Source organism: Amblyomma maculatum, chromosome 10 (genome assembly GCF_055883805.1).
Source record: "Amblyomma maculatum isolate TAMU_Amacu chromosome 10, ASM5588380v1, whole genome shotgun sequence".
NCBI lineage: Eukaryota > Metazoa > Arthropoda > Arachnida > Ixodida > Ixodidae > Amblyomma > Amblyomma maculatum.
Genome location: NC_139353.1, coordinates 128,679,976 through 128,697,404, shown reverse-complemented (window position 1 = coordinate 128,697,404; position 17,429 = coordinate 128,679,976). Strand labels below are relative to the sequence as shown.

Below are 17,429 nucleotides of genomic sequence, written 5' to 3'. Positions count from 1 at the left end.
ATGCTACTGCAGATGCACCAATTCAGGCTTAATCACTTACATGATGATAGTGCCATTTCAGTTTGCGGCAATGAGTCCTGCTCCATTAATATTTCTCGTACATTTCAGCACTGCATGTATAATGCGCGCTAAATACTGTTTTCAATACGTCCCAAACAGCCTTGCCAGCATCAGATACTGAAGCATATTTCATTACCACACTTAAATGTTTTGGCAACAAAATGTCACTTAATATCTTAATATCCATATTTTATAAATGTATAACTTGTGGATATACAGTAAAGCCTACCGTGTCTTGACTCTTTCATAACTAGTTGTCGTAAAAGTGGATTCGTCACTGACGACTACATTTTTCCACTCTTTAATGGACCATACCTCTCTCGTTATTTTGGAAAACCTAGCCGCTTTGCGTTATTCTCATTCCGAAACAGAGGCTTCTGAGTTGCTGCTCTACTCTTCAAGCTTGCTTCATTCAGTCGCCGCCTGACTATATCCTTCGATGCATTCAGCTTGAAGCTTTGCCTTATTTCTTGCGGGGGGCGGCTGCAGCCGCCGCAACTATCAACAGATCTTCATCTTCAGTTGTGGCCCTTTGCGGACGTCCACGGGGAGCATCCTTGATGCGTACTTCTTTCTTGTAGGCTTTCAAAATCCTGTTTACAGCTTTCTTCCCTTTATCTCAGCTATCTTTTAATATAGTTCCTGCAATATAGTTCCGCACATTCGAATCGCTCTTTCTCCGGAATGCGGGCCATGTGCCAAAGGCACATTCTGATCGCCGGCAATGTAGTACTTCTTTTGTCAAATAAAGCTTGAATGTGGTAGGAAAGATGAGCGCCGAAAGCAGTTTGCAATCTTTTAAAGCTGCCGCTATCTGCATCCCGTCACGCCAGTATTTCTCTGCAGTGACTGAAGGAAGATGACGAGGCTTATTGGCTTTTCAGCTCTAATTCTTCCGATCTTAAGCAGTTTAATAAACGCAAAATCACCAGTAGCTCCACCACTAATACCGCTTAGCGGGAGCTTCTATTAGGAAGGTCTCTGACTGACACAATTTACACACCGCTGCCACCTAGAATAAGCGCTGCTATTGCTACGGCTGGGGTGACATGACAATATACTAATTGAAGTTCAGAGCGTAACGTGAGCGTTTTCCCGACCGCGGGAACGGCTGTATGGGCTTAATAAAGTGTTGTCGAGATGCAGCACCATCAGCATTCATTTCTTCCTCTAGATTTCTTTAAATCGTATCAGATCGTTTCATTGTGTTTCACTCGTACAGCCGCATGATCTTTTTTACGTTTACTAATTTTTCATTTCGTGGTCCAATAAAGGCTGAACGCAGTGCGCGCAGTTTGGTGTCACCTCTTGGAGTATTACGGTAACGCAATCAGTGGACCGATATAACTGCTCGCAGTTCTATCAGGCCCTCCGAATTAAGACAAAGTGACACATATTCTGAAGGAAAGTCTTGGCAACCCCATTATTTTCGATGAAGGCCCAGAGGCTGGCGTCGCAAAATTTGAGTGCAGCATATCGGCTTAGTTCCCGCAAAACTACGACCATCGAGCGTCGTAGCAGATGACGTGACTGAGACTCCGCCCATCGAACGTCTGCGCCTCCGCGAGCCGCTTCCGGCGCCGGATGCAGTGTATATGTGAAACTCCCTATACCTCCCAGCGGCCACGAATTACAGACACTAGCGCCAGACTCCCCATTATAGGATTATAGCGGGAGGGGGTGAGGTCCCGAATTAGCCTAAATCTGAAGAAGGAACGCAACAGATTAGTAAGAAAGAAACCCATCAACGAATTAGCGGTGAGGGGAAGGGCAGAAGAGTTCAGGATCTCGCTACAGAATAGGTATTCAGCTCTAACTGAGGATGGCGACATTACCCTAGAGGCAAGGAACAATAATTTCAGAGATATCATTACTGAGTGCGCGGTAGAAGTAGGCGGTAGGATAGTTAGAGAGGATACCGGTAAGCTGTCTAAGGAGACGAAAGATTTGATTAAGAAACGCCAGAGTAAGAAAGCTTCCAATCCAACAGACCAGATCGAATTGGCCGAGATATCAAAGCTAATCAATAAGCGCAAGGTGGCCGATATAAGGAAGTATAACATGAAGAAAATTGAGCATGCTGTAAAGAAGCGGGAAGCCTTAAAGCTGTAAAGAAAAAATTGGGCATAGGCAAAAACCAGATGTATGCGATAAGGGACAAGGCGGGCAACGTCATCACTAATATGGAAAAGATAGTCAAAGTAGCCGAGGAGTCTTATACAGATCTCTACAGTAGCCAAAGTAGTCAGGACCGTAATGAGATTGGCGGTAGGGAAAAACAGTCAGACGTTCCACCAGTGACGAAGGACGAGGTCAAGAAAGCACGTTAGGTATTTAAAAGCCCTTCTAGGAACGAAACCTCGTTTAAAACTTGCATTCACCAATTTATCCGCCTCGTTTTATTCTGTTTCACTTCATATTTCTGATGAATGTTGCTATCCATTGCGCCATCTTTCGGATCACACACTCACTACTAAATGGTTAATAAAACTGGCATTGTGGCATTGATGAATCCCGGCAACCCACAAAAATATGGTCATTCACTCAATGTGAAGTGAGATTGCCCGTGTAACGGATATATTCGTTTAAGCAAGTAAAAATGTATATACGTAAATGAGGATCCGCAAGGAAATCTGCTGATGGGATCCATTATCATTAAAATGCAGTGTCACACTCCTAAAGATGGAACTTCAGTGCCCCTTCTGCCCTCCAAATTTTCTGTAAAACAGATTGTAGCCCACACAGAGCTCCAGGCCATCGCCATGTAGCTGATGGCCTTGGTGCAACGGATAATCAAACACCGTAGAGCAGGAAGCCTTTGCCCAGTACGGGCCTTTGCCAAGTTGAAGCCGTTAAAGCGCGAGAACGGAGGAGCTCGAAGCGCGCGGAATCGTTTCAGTCTGCCGTCTCATCAGGTCCCGAACCGGGGACCCTCAATTGTTCGGTTGGTGCCCTGGTGTGGGGCCACTTCAGCTCGGCACGTCCTTGGCCAGCTGTGGTCGTGGACTCGGCGATATGTGACCAGGCACCAGCTTTGTCCGGGTGCGTATGGGTCTGCTGGCTCAAAGAATACAAGGTGTCCCACATTGCCCGCGAGAAGGTGCTGAATTTCGTGTTGGCCTTCGAACAAAGCCTGTCGCGGGGGGGTGGCACGCGCTACCTCGCGGCAGTGCTTAAGGTTTTGAGGAAATAGCCTCAAGATCGCGGACATCTCCAGATGGGGACTTGCTTGACTGGGCCAAAACAGCATTTTTGCCGGAGAACACTGCCGTGACAGCACATATTTCAGGACCAGTGCCCGTGGCCGTGCTTACCGCTCTTGGGAAGCTCAAGAAGGTACCACTTGTGCGACAATGAAAACCGCGTACAGCACGCCTACAAGCAAGCTGCAGCAAACAAGACGGGGAGCTCTGAAGCCTTACGAAAAACGTCAGCATAATAAAGAAATATGCATCTTCTGTAGCAAGCAGCTGCTGAGGGGGGGGGGGAGCATGAGGAGCACCTCCTTGTCCAAGGGAGTGTTTGCGAAAGGTGCAAGGAGACTGTTCTGGACACCCTGTTTGAAACATTTCTAGATGGATCAAGCGCATACTGCGTAATTTGTGGAGGTGGCTAGGAACTCATCTGTGATAATGACGCTTGGCTAAGATGCCTGTGCACACTTCGCGGCTGGTTGGCGACAGAGAGCTAGACAAGGTGGCCCAGTACTCATCTTGGCTGTGCCATCTCTGCGTCGTAGAGCAGGGTGCCTTTGCCCAGTATGCAGAGCATGTGACACTACAAGCACTGAATGCCACCTTTCAAGCCTGCTTAGAAGCCTTGTCGAACCAGGTATCCCACGAGGACCATTTTGGTATGTGAAGTGAGGCTCACCCCCCCTCCCCCCACATGCCTAATTTCAAAATATAAAACGACACAACACAAATATGGTGCTTGCTAGCCACAGTGACATAGTGAGAATCATGGTAGGTTGTGCTACTGAGGGTGGCATAAATATTAAGCATGTTGAGTTGAGCGGTAACTTTGAAATTGGTGCGTCTGAGCTACCTGGCAAAGCATCTGTTTATTTTGCCGATATGGCCTAGTCCCTTGATAACAAGTGAGATTAAAGCGCTTCACTTGCATTCAAGTTGATTACCACACGCTATCTAGCTTGCAAGGTAAACAGTCGTGCAGAATAGCCTTCAGCGTAAAAGGTATGGGTCAAAGAACAGTTCGTAAAGCAGTGGGAACTTTTGTACATACGTGCAGTAGTGTGGACCACACACAAGCTGTGTAGTGCCAGCATTTCTGCAATCAGCCACATTTTTATTTTGGTCACAAAACCCGAAGAAAATGTGTTCGGATGCAAGTATGAGCAAAGTTTTGCTTTCGTCCAAGCTAGCAGAGTGCCTCCACTATGTGTGCATAGTCGCTGTGAATGATGGGAAGATGCTGTTGACGTTCTGCTCGTTTAAATATGCGCTAAGGTTGAACAATGGGCTTGAGGCCGTTATCACGTATCTTACAACAATGAATGCAAGTTCACAATCCCTGTTCTTGTGATTTGAATCTGTGTGGAAAAGAACATTACAATTGCTCTTCAAGCACACTTTCTAAAACCATTCTTTCCAGGAGAGTAAGGGTCTGAAGTCTCAAATATGCTGTAGTCCGAGTTCTTTAGCGACAATGACAAGTGGCCCCTCAAAAGCTTATCACGACTGGTCCTTGCTGGAGAAGTAGTGCCCAAAGCATGAAACAGGATAGGTTACGCGGTGGCCAAACACAGGGCTGCTGTCTCGTAATACCAATAAAGGTAGTCAATGCAAGCTAGGATGCAATAATTTCGTTCTCGGATAGTGGAAGTGGCCTGAAGAGATTAATGCCTACTTGCAGAAATGTGCTCGAGCAGGTGTCATCGAGAAAGCTGCCCTGCTGCAATGTATGTTGATCATTTATAGTGCGCGCACTGCAGCTGTCAACGTGCTGCCCTGCGGTGCCAGCTTGCCCTTCCCCAGTGCAGAGTAGCAGGCCAGATTTGAATTATTCGGGCCAACCTCTCTGCCTTTTCCTGTCAATAAATCCATCTATCTTGCATTTTTAGCTAATAGAATCATTCATGACCACGATGGAGTGTTCATGCACACTCAGTGCTTGCGGAAGTAAGGTCGTTATGTGTGACATAAAAGATAAAAGGTTTACAGGCTGCTCAGAACATGCAGACGTAGTGGCCCATATAATCGCTCTGCTTTCAAAGCAGGCCAAGACACGCAAAAAAATGTTATTCACCCAATAGCAGTTCACACTGTGCCAAAAAGACTGCAAGGGCATGTCTTTTCCTTTCTCTCTGAGCTTGGTGGTGTCAGGAAAAGGCAGTCACACCGACGTGACGCAGTTCTCAATATTATTGGTGTTAGCCTCCGTCGTATTGAAAGGGTAGCTGAGAAATGCAGTCTGCATCAGCGTGTTGACAGTATTTATTTATCATACATTGACGGAGTCATAATCTTCTCCCCTTTTGACCCATTCTGCGAGGTGACTACGGAAATTACTAAAGTTGACTAGCCAGTAAGTGGCATGGTCTATGACACCGGTGAACAGGTGCCCATAATATTATGAGCGAAAACAGTGCGTAGTGAAGATGTCTAATTATTCCTCCTCCATGACTGGACAAATCTGCTCTGGTATAATAAGGAAGCAACTCACATGGGCATAGATGGGCTCTTTGTATTTGCAAAACTGCATGTCAACCACGCTCATTATATCACCTGTTGAGTCGGTATCAACCTGTTAGTGCTGACAAATGTGTGTGTTGGAAAAGCATTTGAAAACCATTTCACTTGATAGAAGGCAGAATTGCTCAGAGATATCAACTCGAAAGCCACATCCTTGTGAACAATGCTTGTCTAAATGTGTACAATGTCTCCAAAGCAGAAAGCAGTAAATGAAGTGGTGAAGATATTAGCACGAGGCCAGGTAACTCTTCAGATGCTTGAAAGATGGGTAGCCGGAAATACTCGACCATCACAGTATTTGTGGGATCATGTTTGATGACCTCTTTGCCCAAGAAATAAGTAAGAAGTAGCACAAGAGATGTCCCTGCGCAGCACGTTTCGGAGTTCAGCAAAATGCCACCATGTGTGCAGTGCAACGCAAGACTTAAAGTGGACAATGTCATCCCAAAAATTACATCGTTTAAGCAGCCATGTATATATCTCGTTGCTAACTGTTGAATTCAATGTCTACTAAACTCGCAGGTGACCGGCGCATTGATGAAGTCTAATGGCATCAAATTAAAATCATAAATACCATCGAGTGCAGCGAAAAGTGTTTGTGTAAGTATACTGGATGCACAGACCGTCAAAGGGCAACAAAAGTAGGGGGCCAAAACGAGGCACTCGGTGCATTATCAATACAAGGAAGGGGATTATACGTCATTCATAGGGATGACACTGAGACTAGTTGCCAAAATAAATGTCATGTGCTGTCCGTCTTTGCAACAAGAATAATTGGGGCATGAAAGTGCTCAACTGTTGAAATACTACCTCCATTATTACTTTGTCTATTTCTTCGCTTATTACCCTGCATTCAGACAGTTATACCCAGAAGGATATTGTCGGATCAGGTGTGAAGGGCCATAGTTGGCCCTCTGCATGGTCTCAGACAAATGTATTGGTGGCGGACGGACGGTTGAGAAGACTAATGTCATTGCAAATAGTCGACAGGGCATTGTACCATTCCGATGACAGCGAGAGGTTAGTCACACAAATTTAAGTGTGCATGATCGATGAACTTTATTAGTGTTTTGTCCACGGTATTAACAACCAAGGCAAAAGACATTGCCGAGCTGCTACTGCAGGATGCAATTTTCCAGCCGTTGGGCAGAACAGCACATTAGGTTGGTTTATTCGTTGTCTACAGCATACTATAATGTTTCGGCAAAAGAAAGTGTGACATAAAGGGCAAAGACAAGTTTAGTCATGCACGTGACGTCGGACGACACTCCGGGAACTATTTATAAATAGGATATTTGTAAATGCAGCTTCATTCCGCCAATCACTGCGTCGCTTCGGCTATTGTACTTAATGGGCAATAGCTGCCGTAACCGAGAACGGCGCTGAGCTGTGTAACAGCAGCGAACCGCGACTGGCGGTTAACCATGGTTAAGTTCGGTAATCGTGGTTAAGCCAGCTGAGTAACTAAGGTATAAGAGAAACTTATGGTCAGTTTGAGCAGCGGAGCAGTTTAAAAGAGGAGGAAACTGTAAGCTTTGAACAGAAAAGAATTCGGTAGGGAGATAAGGTTAATATGCTTGAAGCAGGGCAGATGGCTGGATGTAGAGCGAAACAGTGATAATTGAAAATCAATAGGGCAGTACTTTGTCCTACAGCGGAAGTAACCAGCCTTATGATGTCTATAATCGATGCAAACTTACCTTGCAACCCATATTGCACTAGGGTCTGTAGTATATAGTGCAAACAGTGTCACAATTTCTAATTGCATGAAATGTTTTGTCGTCTACATGGTTATAATTCCCCATCCCCTTAAAGTAATTGTGCAAATAGTTGAGTTGTATCGGTCATTGATGCTACATGCATTGTTCTTGCTTTCATTTTGTTCCTACATTGCTTTGCAGGTTGTATCTTAACTGTAGTATTATGGATGGGTGTTTGTAGCTTTGCACCAAGTAAAATTGTAATATTGATATTTAACCACGCTGATATTACCTATTACCTAATTTTGCAGATTCCTTGTGGCACTACTTCAAGGTAAAGGCCTGCCCTGCCGATGAGCTCCAGAAGCGCCACAAAAAAGGTGGCTAGGCACCTGGCGAGGACTGTGACCTGCAGCGGTAAATATCTTGTCATGGTCACGTTTGAATCTTCTGTCCAGTTTAGGCAAAATTAAGTGGTTGGCTCTTATAATTTGTTTAGCCTCACAGTAGCAGGTAATGATTGTGATCATGGGTGTGGTTATTGTCTTCCTTGTTGAGCTCTTCTGATATGTTGTCAGTGAGAGGCGAGCAAAAGGAACATCGCATGTTGCAATGCAGTCTGCCGAGCATTGCATAGCTTAAATCTAGGAGTTGCGAATTCCTGATGTCTGTATTAATTGGTGCACAAATAAGTACCTCCGACCAACAAGCATTGGGCCCCATTGGAGCTATGCACATTTTTGCTAGGACCGTAGAGAAGCCAAATTGACCCAATTGCAAAGTTAACAAAATCAGGATAGGTGAGAGTTCACTACCTGTTATCAAGGAAGCATATTTTGCTCATAAACATGGTGTAGTTTTCTTCATAATTGGTCATTTGAGCTATACAGTGCATGTGAAATGTGTTGTCGCAGTCAACAGATATCTGCCAAATTCTGCAGTGGTCTGCACAGCTAGGTGACATTTTGTTGACACATTGCATACTTGAGTTCTTCAAAGTTTACGTGTATTTCTTATGGGCATGTAGCATCACAGTCTTTCTCTTTTTCTTCAGTTAGGGCATGCCGAACTTGCACAAGAAGAAGAAAAAGGAACGTCATTAGCCGGGGGTATTGTGCTAATAAAAGGTTTGCCCCAAGTAAGGTGTTTTTGATGTGCATGGCCATACTTAAGAATGCATGGTATGCAGAGCTGGACTGCTGCTCCGCAGCTGCATGTTAATTTAACAAAAGCAACTACTTAACGAGGCAGACTACAGAAATGCGCCGCACTACACAAATACTACATGCCAGGAGAAAGACTACAGAAGGACAAATTCAGAATACAGACATGCGCTACACTATATAAGACAGACTACAGAAATGCTATACACTACACAACGCAGACAACAGAACTACTACACAAGACAGACAACACAATTACGACATGCCAAAAATACGACAAACTACAAACTACGGGTATCTTTTCTGTAGTACGTTTTGACTGGGAACGCGCCGCTTTCTTTTGTGTCTGCAGCTGCGGCTGCGTGGGCTTCGGCCCACTGAATCTTGGAGTGTAGGGAAATAGAGGTGTACGCATTATTTCGCAGTGGTTCGTCCACCTGGCCATTTCGCCTCAGCAGACCGAGGCTATAAACTCCCTCGCGTTACAAACGCATTTGTGTGTGGGCCTGCTGCTCTGAGCCCTGCTCTAAATAGCATTGAACGCACTGCGGGTCTCGTTGTAGCCTGGGCTTCAGCCTGAAGCAACGCCTTTGGGACGCCAGAGGAGGAAGGCTTGCCTCCAAGGTTTCGCTGTAGGCCCACGCTCCGAGCCCAAAGCAGCGCCCCTAGTGCAATAGGGAGATTCTCTCAACGGGTTCGCTGGGCAGCCCGGGAACTTTCCCATAACCGCGCCCTCGGTGTACCGAGTTGGGAGCTCGCTCCGTTTGTGTTGGGTTCACTGGTTGGCCCGGGTGCTTCGCCCGCAACAGCGCCCTCGGTTTACCGAGGGCATCAGCTTGCTCCTTTCTGGGTTCGCTGGTGGGTGCGGGTGCTTCGCGCGCAACAGCGCCCTCGGTTTACCGAGGTGGGACCTCGCTCCGTTTGTGTTGGGTTCGCTGGTTGGCCCGGGTGCTTCGCCCGCAATAGCGCCCTCTAGTAAGCGAGGTGGGAGCTTGCTCCTTTTTGGGTTCACGGGTTGGCCCGGGTGCTTCGCCCGCAACAGCGCCCTCGGTTTACCGAGGGCATCAGCTTGCTCCTTTCTGGGTTCGCTAATGGGCGCGGGTGCTTCGCGCGCAACAGCGCCCTCGGTTTACCGAGGTGGGATCTCGCTCCGTTTGTGTTGGGTTCGCTGGTTGGCCCGGGTGCTTGGCCCGCAATAGCGCCCTCTGGTAACCGAGGTGGGAGCTTGCTCCTAATTGGGTTCACTGGTTGGCCCGGGTGCTTCGCCCGCAACAGCGCCCTCGGTTTACGAGGGCATCAGCTTGCTCCTTTCTGGGTTCGCTGGTGGGCGCGGGTGCTTCGCGCGCAACAGCGCCCTCGGTTTACCGAGGTGGGACCTCGCTCCGTTTGTGTTGGGTTCGCTGGTTGGCCCGGGTGCTTCGCCCGCAATAGCGCCCTCTAGTAAGCGAGGTGGGAGCTTGCTCCTTTTTGGGTTCACGGGTTGGCCCGGGTGCTTCGCCCGCAACAGCGCCCTCGGTTTACCGAGGGCATCAGCTTGCTCCTTTCTGGGTTCGCTAATGGGCGCGGGTGCTTCGCGCGCAACAGCGCCCTCGGTTTACCGAGGTGGGATCTCGCTCCGTTTGTGTTGGGTTCGCTGGTTGGCCCGGGTGCTTGGCCCGCAATAGCGCCCTCTGGTAACCGAGGTGGGAGCTTGCTCCTAATTGGGTTCACTGGTTGGCCCGGGTGCTTCGCCCGCAACAGCGCCCTCGGTTTACGAGGGCATCAGCTTGCTCCTTTCTGGGTTCGCTGGTGGGCGCGGGTGCTTCGCGCGCAACAGCGCCCTCGGTTTACCGAGGTGGGACCTCGCTCCGTTTGTGTTGGGTTCGCTGGTTGGCCCGGGTGCTTCGCCCGCAATAGCGCCCTCTGGTAACCGAGGTGGGAGCTTGCTCCTTTTTGGGTTCACTGGTTGGCCCGGGTGCTTCGCCCGCAACAGTGCCCTCGGTTTACCGAGGTGGGTCCTTGCTCCTCTCATAGTTGGCTGGTTGGCCCGGGTGCTTCTTTTGCCCTCAACAGTGCCTCTGATTCTTCACAGAGATCTCCAATTCCTATTGGACTTGTCTGCTTTCCTTCTTCAATTTCTTTGTTCTGGTGTTTTATTATTTTTGGGGGAATCTACAATAGATTCTCGGCCGAGCAATATTTTTATTTTACGGGTGTTTTTTTCTGTCTTGGGGAACGCCCTAGCAGACGTGTGTGGTGCATTGAGTATAGTCAAAGTTAAGTGGTTATAGTGGTGTAGTATATATATTTATATATCTTGCCTTGGGGCACTCCCTGGCAAACGTGTGTTGCATTGCAGTTAAGGTGCAATACAGTCAGTACAGTAGCAGGATTTTTTTCTTTTTTTTGCTCGGCCCGGCGGATGCAGGTTTGGACGAAACTGGCTTCCACGAAGTTTGGTCATGACTTTGTTGTAGGCAAAAGCACAACTTCCCGCGGAATTTTACCATGTCAGATCTGTGCACGTTTTGAACAGTATTGTCGTGATGTGCATGCTGCCCTGATGGTGTGGAAATGCCTAACGTGTGGGAGACTTGAATCAAGTTCGCAAGTGCTTTCCTCGCACTCAACAAAGCGTCTGAGGAAAAGGGAGCGCGGCCAGTCCCAGGTGCCTACAAATCGTTCAGTTTCGAATGACATCTCGAGTGGTTAGCCAGATGCCGTAGGTGCTGTTGAGGTTACTGACGATGATGTTGGGGCTGCTGCAGCCGTGCAGCAGCCTGCTTTGCATGACTCTCTTAGTTTGCCTTTGGGGTTGCACGCTCTTGTAGAGGCTCATGTCCCTTTAGCTGATTCCGTCGGGGCGCCGAGCGCTACTGGGGTTGATATGGTTCACATGGCTGCACAGCAGCTACATGATTATTTTGGTGTTTCGTCGGTGGCTGCGGGGGGCTTGGTCAATTTGGTGGTTTGTACTGACGATTCACCTTCAGCGGCCGGCTTGTCACTCTCTGAGCCAGGTGGGCAGAGCGATTACAATGCCATTGATCTCCGTACACGGCCTGCTCGACCTCTCCGCATCAGTGGCCGCTGGAAAGCGGAGGAACTAGCACTATCAATGGTCGAGGTCAGCTTGTATCGCGTAATGCCTCTGCTGCCGGCTCTTGCAGCTAAGTACCGGCAGAGAACCGAGGCGGCTATCGAGCATGTTCGAAGAACGTTGAAATGCCATCACATCTTAAAAAGACTAAGAGCGGAGGCCCCGGAAGCTGCGCAATCCTCCATCCAGCCACCATCCGCAAGCCATCAGCCTTCCTATGCACACTGCAGGTGAGCCGACTGTGACCTTGCGGCATTGGCGTCGGCCGAGGCTAATTGGGTGCAAGCAGAAAAATAAGGAAGATCTTCATGAAAACGTTCCTTCACAATCTGTTCAGGCAATCGCGCAGATTAGGCGTGACGACAGATATCGCGACATCCTCCAGTTGGCTAAGCCCGACTGATTTCAGCGTCACTGTCGCCCTTGGTACAAGCAAGTATTTCTCCTCAACCACTACAACTTGATCTCCGAGAAGTGGAAGGGGAGCTCCTAGATGTCAGTTACATAAGCCCCGGTATGGCCTCTGCTATCTGCACTGGGCCGCTATCAATGCAAGATACTAACGCTTTACTTGACTTTTATGGTGTGCGGAGAAGGCCGCCAAGGACAAAAGAGCCCCGAGATGTTCCCCAGCTGGAGTCCTATACCCGCAAGCAGCGCAGGAAGCAAAGATATTTGGAGCATCAACGACTCTACAAGTTGGGCCCTGCTGTTTTGGGAGATACGCTTTTGTTGGAAGGGGATCGCCGGGCTACCCTCTTCCAGACTACATGACCTCTATGATGACATTTCTGGAGGGGAGTGTTCCCCAGTGGAGAGCCCGGTACACTCCGACTTCCAGTTGGAGGTCTCTGAAGATCTCATCATGGTGGAAGACGTCTCGGCAGCTTTGAAGAAGCTGCAGGCAAAGTCAGCGGCAGGCATTGCGAGCATTTCCTTGGGGACTGCGGGCTAGCAGACGATCGACATCGGTGACACTGCTGCGATGACTGTTTGCTCGGTGCACGCGCCTTCTTTGAAGCTTGGTAAGTAAACTTCGGCAAAGTCGTTGTATTCGCTTCGCAAGTGCTGAAATACCTTTTGAGGACGCAAAAAAAGCACTATGTCAACAGCATTTAGCGAGAACAGCGTGTTATGTATGCACGCCGCTGCGGTGGAGCACGTTTGAGCGTGCGAGGACCTGGGGCGCTGTACAGCTCCACTATGAAATACAGACATGTCGATCATTTTACGCAAATGATTGAGTAGTGATATCTCGTTGCAGCGAATTTGCTTGGTGTATGTGTACATACGTGAACGTGTATTTAGCCGTCCGTCGCCCTGCTGCGCGGGAAGCAAGCAACGTGCACTTTTACAACTGCGCGCTATGCATGCTGATAACAATACATTTATTAATAACTAAAACGACGTACTGCAGCTAATTTGTCGCAATGGTTGGCAGAGCCACGAGTTGACCACAATTCGAACGCATGCACAATTTAGCACTTTCATGTCGGCGAGTTAATGGGTGGTTTTTGGGTGGCGTCATTTTTTTTTACAAAATTTGCTTGGTACAGGAGCGTCTAATATCAAATTGTAGAGGAGGAATTCCTCTTCACAATAGTATTAGTGACAATGAACATATCTATTGAGTAAGTGATGAAAAGAAATATAGAAAAAAAATTGTAGTTAAAGAAGCAACGCACAAAAGTATCAAAGCTTTCTGACACAAATAAAACAAAGATTTTCAAACTCTACGTTTTTTGCAACCGGGACCAAAGCAACATTGCAGCAAATTCTAGCTTTCTGTGTACAATATCTGCCCCCCCCCCCCCCCCCCATAGTTACGAAAGAAAACACTTCTAGCGCAAAACACGACTATTTGCGCTACCGGCGGGAAGTAATACCGCCTGAAAAACGTTGACACCCTGAAGATAACAGTTGCCATCTTCAGAACAATGAGTGATCAGCATGCAGCAAAGGCGGAATTTTCGAGGGAGAAATCCTAAACATATCGGGGCATGGCTGTTGACGTTCCGGTTCGGTTTGACGTAGTTTCGCTGTCGGTGCTAAAGTCTGAAGAGCTGAATTCGTCTTCCGAGTCATCACTCCTGCTGTTCGCATCCAAAAATGAGCTCTCCGGTTCGTCAGCTTCAGTGGAAACGCGCCGTTTCCGTGCAGCTGGAGCGCTCGACGTCGACGCCGAGATGTGAACAAGGTACGCCGATCACTCCCGGAGACCAACTGGACGGGCGCGGAACGGCGAAAAAAAATTAAACCAAAAGCAAAACTGACAAGGTTAAACAAAATAATGGTTAGGGAAAGGAGGGATACGCCTCATCTGTTCGTTCAAAATCTACCATGGTTTTTGAAGCTAATTCTCGACAATGAAGTGGTTGAGCTTACGCGAAGTGTTTTTCTTGATAACCGACCATTGGTCAGGACAAGCCTCCTTTTAAGCTTTTGTTTCTTACACAGGTACCCGAGTTTTGCCGCACCCTGCCACGATCTGTGACAAGAAATGGTTGGACGATATGAAGTTGTGGCCACCAGTGGCAGAGCACCACATAACAAACTATTTGCTAAAAACAAAGGCATGCGACCTGGAAGATGTCCAGGCATTGAAAAGCTTCGACTCTTACAACTATGTGATCAGCGGCAAAGTGGGGCAGCTCCTGATACATAAAGTGGATGGAGATGTATGGTGCGTTAAAGGAGCTGCGGCACCCTCACAAGCCGATGATACCCAGCCATATGAAGTTTGGGTGTGCCTGACAATGACATGTAGCATAATTTCCGCTTCCTGCACATGCAAGGTTGGACTGACAAAAGTCTGCAGCCACGTAGGTAAGCACACAGGCTGTTACAGGTGAACTTTTGGCATAGCAGATCATCCAGACCTGTTGAGAGTAGACCGCAGTGATTTGTACAGCAAAACCTTTGTGTGGGAAATGCGTTATGACAATCAAAGGAGAATCTGCTCGGCTCATTAAGACTGCAACAGCAATACAAAATTGATGCTTGTATATTGTGCATGCTTGCAACACCATACTTTCATTGATTGCAAAGAACTCCCGTCAAGGCTGTTCTACTGAGACTTGCTTGTTTGATGCATAAAATTTTTTTCTGCATAGTTAAGAGCATGCACCCTACTGCTCATTCCACCTCTGTGAATTAAACCCTTTGCGGCTGCATCCCGACTAGGCTTTCTATGACATTATGGCGTTCTTCAGCTAATGGGGTTAACTGAAAACAGACAAAAAGTTGTCTAGAAAATGTGTGCATATAGGAAAATGTCAAACACGCTTTGTACTAAAGAAAATAGTTACTAAAATACATCTGCATTTAGTATTGTTTTCTTGTGTAAGTCTGAATGCAAGTTTTTCGACTGCAAGAATCATTTTCCATTGCATGTAGACTGAGTACGGACAGCATGTACATCTATACGTATGTCCTGAATGTGCCAAACGATAACCAGGCTTTGTGGTATGCTTCTCGGCCATTTATTGGAGACTTGAATACAACGAAAATGGTAAAATAGGTAACAAAAAACTGAAGGGTTCTCTTTATTATGGAACGATTCAATGCTACGGTTGTGCAATCATGCACAACCAGGCTGAAAAGCAAGCTGCACAGCCCGTTTACTCCTGGAAGACTGTAGTTTGGTGTTCAATGGTTTCCTTGATATTTCTTTCGATAAGCTAGACTTATGAAACAAACTTTTCGTACTGCTGTGTCCACAGTAGCATTTTCTTGCAATGGCAGAGAGGGAAAATTAGCTGTTTGGTGTGAATGGCTTTCTTTCTGTATTCCAGTAATGTTTTGTGTGCCTATATATGCTTGTGCCATGACGCCAATTGCTTAGACACTGCTCCTTATAGAAATAGCCTCGGTTATCAATTACCGACGCTTAAACAAAAAATGCTTTATTCTGTTTTGGGATTCCAGGTGCACTGTTGTGGAAAATGGAATTCGCCAACAGAGAAGGATTTACTGGACAAGCACTGACCGAAGCGCAATTTGGAATCGTGGAACCAAAAGAAATGTCGTGCCAGCCAAGGTCTCTGATATGAACTTCAAAATGAAGAAGTTTTCAGAAACCTCAGTGAAAACAGAGATTGTTGTTTTGCCTTGCTACAATACTCACGAAGACTATGTGCAAGCAATGAGAAGTTCCGACATAGCGCCTCTTCTCGACATAAAGGGGACCTTGTTGCAACTGACTGTCGATCCAGCAGTGCCAGGAAACATGCCTGTAGTCGATACTGCAGTGCCTGCAGTTGACACAGCTGCACCTGCACACACATCTCATGAGGGTGATGATCTTTCCTGCAGCGTTTGCGAAGACTTCTACAACAAGTGGGTCCGCCTGAAAGAGCCAGCAAGGCTGCAGCTTACAGAACTGACGACGCATCAGACCGGCCTTTTATGGCAGGACAGTCGCAAGCTTAGGTTGACTGCATCAAATATCTCCAAAGTTCCACGAAATAAGGAGACATTGCCAGATAAATTTATAACATGTCTTTTTTCCCACTTTAGGGGAAACAAAGCAACAAGTCATGGGCAACGGTACGAGCCGGTTGCTCGACAAACATTCGAGAAGCTGTGCAAAGTTCAGGTGAAAAAGTGCGGCACTGCTGTGAGTGAAACTCACCCTTTCTTGTCAGCAAGCCCAGATGGATTAGTTGGTGAAACCAGCATTTTGGAGATTAAGTGCCCTTACACAAACGATTGCTTGGAGCTTGTGGTAAGCAACAGGTATGATGTGATGAAAAATAAGGAAGGAAAGTGCTACCTTAGTAAAACTGGAAAAAATGGATGCTACTACCAGGCACAGTTCACTATATTTTGGTCTGCAGAGATCCCATTGTTATTTTTTGTATGGTCAGTGCTCAACACTGTTTTGGTAGAGGTGCGGTTGGATGTGGATTTTTAGTCAGCCACCTCACACGGCTGTCCGAATTTTATTTTGGGCATTACCTTCCCAGGCTTGTCAATGAAGTTCACAGAAGAAGCCTAGTGCTTTGCAAGGATTACGTTGAACTCTGGACTAAATCATAGCAAGCAGAGCTGTCGACTGCTACGATAATATACCGAGTCCTGTAATAAACCATTACAAAAACACAGCAATAAAATATTTTATCGAAATCCCTTAAACAACTGGATCAGTTTTCCGAGCAGATCTGAAAATAAAAAGGATATTGTTGCAACCATAAAATAAGTGAGTATAGATGAGAGGGTGGGAAAACAAAAAAGCATTGCAACTGTCCTGAAATGCACACCTCAACAACATTTGCAGGGTGCAATAATTAAGTAGAGCTCTTGGTTCACTTCAACAACTTGCAACAGTTTATTAAGCACTTTGCATGCATACGTTCATGCTTTATCAATATAAACACTTTGATGCAAAGGAAGACTTTCCACAAAAAAAAATCTTCTATAATAGTCATAAATGTGAAAAATACCGGGCATTCCGTTTCACCAGAGCTCCAAGTGCACTTTCGCAGTCATCATTACCTAAAAATTCAGTTAGGTAGAGCCACCCAGCAGTCTCTGATGTGCACTAAGGTATCTCATGATATACTGATGAACATCACACACATTCTCTTCACTACTCAGGAATAAGTAGCATATATCTGTACACATTTGGCAGACAGCTGCTTGATGACCTTTGTGTCAGAGCTATTCATGCATTATGCAAGTAAAGAATGCATTTTGATCTTGCACCTTACTG

At 46.9% G+C, this 17,429-nt stretch overlaps 1 pseudogene; it reads left to right on the top strand.

Moving 5' to 3' along the window:
• Nucleotides 1-3,708: 3,708 nt before the first annotated feature.
• Nucleotides 3,709-16,756, top strand: LOC146177450 (uncharacterized; annotated as a pseudogene).
• The last annotated feature ends 673 nt before the right edge of the window (nt 16,757-17,429 follow it).